This window comes from Cavia porcellus, unplaced genomic scaffold (genome assembly GCF_034190915.1).
Source record: "Cavia porcellus strain 051 isolate PalLab524CR breed Dunkin Hartley unplaced genomic scaffold, mCavPor4.1 scaffold_9, whole genome shotgun sequence".
Classification (NCBI taxonomy): Eukaryota; Metazoa; Chordata; class Mammalia; order Rodentia; family Caviidae; genus Cavia; species Cavia porcellus.
The window spans coordinates 66,501,983-66,504,822 of NW_026947492.1; the positions used below are offsets into that span (position 1 = coordinate 66,501,983).

Genomic DNA, 2,840 nt, shown 5'->3' on the forward strand with positions numbered 1-2,840 from the left:
AGAATGAAGAACTTTTGGACATAGTAGTAAAATAAGCCAGGAGTCCATTTCAAGTTAGTGACTAATGTGAACTTTATGATTCCATGAAGAGACAGATTAGAGGAGCAACTGCAAGAGTGATTAAAAAGTAAAATACAAAAAAAAAAAAAAAATAAGTTCACAATTTTGCATGGTTTATATTCCTTACTCAATCCTTAAGGAAAATGCACAGGCTCATTGACTGGAGCTGTCATGCAAGATGGCTTTCATAATGGAAATTTCACATGCTAATTCTTGTAAAAGGAAATATTTGGTATGTCACGTAATGTGGATTGATGTTCATGTTTTGTTCTGAATGATAGTTATTTTGCACAATGTAGAAGGGTCAGAGTACAATAAATAGCACATTTTGTCACATTAATACATATCTGCTTTGTCTTTTTATCATAGACAAGTGGGTTCAAGAATTGCGGAACCAGCAAGTAAAAACTAGAAAAGAGGATATGCATTCATGGAGGGATGTAGAGGCCAAACCTGTGTGTGAAGAAAGAGAAGCCCAGGAGGTAGGACTGGAGGAAGACACAGATGTGAGCAACGCAGGTGTTCAAAGCCTTCAACTTCGCCTCCTTCTGGGGCAAATTAAAAACTGTGATAAATATCTGGATGTAGGACAATGCGAAGAATGTGAGGTCAGACACTGCAACAGTGAAGGCCACAAACAAACCATAGATATTGTTGACCCTGACATTACCTGCAGCTAGTTTCACAATGGCCATATGCTCACAGTAGGAGTGGGAGATGACTGTTGTGTGATAAAATTGAAACCGACACTTTATCAGTACTAGGCATGGGGCTACAAGGATGGCAGCCCTCAGGGACACAGCAGCTCCTATTTGGGTAACCAGCTGGGTTGTGAAAATGATGGCATGTCTCAGTGGATAGCAGATCACCACATAATGGTCAAGTGCCATGGTGAGCAGAATGCCAGACTCTGTGCACAGAAAAGTGTTGATGAGCCACATTTCAAACAGGCAGCAATCAAAATTGATGTCTGGCAAATGAAACCAGAAGACTCCAAGCATCTTGGGCATAATGCTGTTAGCAAGCACAATGTTTCTGGCACCTAGCATGGCTAGGAAAACCGTACATGGGCTGACGGAAACTGCACTCTGACCTGATGATAACCAGAAGCAAAGCATTTCCAGTTGTAGCAATAAGGTACCTGGCACAAATAGAAATTCCAGTCCAGCCCTGCACAGACTCTAGGCTTGGGATCCCAATTAGTGTCAAGACAACAGACATGAAGACTGTGAGGTTGGAGAGCAACATGGTATTCTTGGGCCTACAGAGGAAGATCGACACCGTTAATGTAGATCTACTTTGTATTCTATACAAAACCATGATACTGACTCTGTTTGATATTTCTGGAACACTGCAATAATCTCATCCACTTCCATTCATGCTGTTGAAAGGGAAATCCAACTCCACAGGGTCTCATCACTGCTTCTTGAGAGGATATCATGAGTATTCTGACACAGTGAGTTGTTCTCCACGAGAGAATGACTGCCTTTGATTCTGCAAAATCACCTGGAATAAGGCCACCCTGTTGTTCATCTATTAAATTATTTCACGACCTGTGGATGAAATAATCATACACATTTACGTTTGTGAGAAATTCAAAATGTCATAAAATACTTACATGTCTCTTCATCTCCTACATTTTGCTTGTCGTTCCATTAGTACTCTTACTCTAATCACCTTTTAGTGAGGATAAGTTGGTTTGGATCAGCCAACTTTCAGTTACACCTGATTTATTTCTGGATAGGGGGCACTATGAAACAGAGTATAGATAGAAATATTACAATAACATAATAACAAAATATTAGTAACATAATATGGCCATAACATAATAACAAAATATTACAATAACATAATATAAAAAAGGGGTGGTGGTGCTCACTTGTAATCCCAGAGCTCTAGTTGGCTGAGTAAGTAGAATCTCAAGACTTTATCTCAAATTTTAAAAAATTGGGAAGGATAAAGTGTGATTCTTTGTAAAAGCTCTGAGCTTAATACCTAGTACCACAATAAACAAGGAAATACCAAGAGCAAAAGAAATAAAATAGAATGAAAGAAACATGAAAAATAGAAACAGGCAAGTAAAAAATAAGAAAGAAGGAAGAAAGAAGAATTTCCATATCATAGCACTAAAACTCATGGCACAGGACGTTCGAAGAGATATTTTTGAAGTATTTGAAAGAAAATGCTTTACAAAAGATAAGTCATATTTCATGTTTCTGGTTTTCTTCCTTTGATTACTGATACATATCATTACATTTAACTGTGGTGAACTGATACACATAAATAACACATCTATGTAGCTTACATGGGTCTGAGCCAATGTTCTTTGCTACTTTGAATTTCTACTTTATTTTTATTATATTTCCAACAGCTGTTGTCTGCTTAAAATTTCTAAAATTCTATAACACACAGTAGAATCCTACACAGCAGAAATCTCTAAGAGAAACTTTCATATTGAGAATCAGAGAACACGTTTTAAGAAAATTCAGTTATAAGAGAAATTTAAAAGTGATTAAACTTTCCTAAGTCATTATGAAGTTTACTTTCAAAAAAATTTCTGGTATCCCAAGACTTGTTATCTGTTTTCCTTAACTAACTGTATTTGGCTCTTTAGAAAGAAATCTCATTACCCCTTTATTTTTCATTGATTTCTTATAGCTAAGATCAAAAAATAAAAATATTTCATTATAAACTACTAAAGCTGTAAGGTGCACACTAATCATAGTCTGGGAAGTTTAAAGTCAAGAAGTTAGCTTCAATTCTGAATAAATTATACACTC

At 36.4% G+C, this 2,840-nt stretch overlaps 1 pseudogene; it reads right to left on the reverse strand.

Moving 5' to 3' along the window:
• Positions 1 to 341: 341 nt before the first annotated feature.
• On the reverse strand, positions 342 to 1,308 carry LOC100720122 (olfactory receptor 52A1-like; annotated as a pseudogene).
• Positions 1,309 to 2,840: the final 1,532 nt, after the last annotated feature.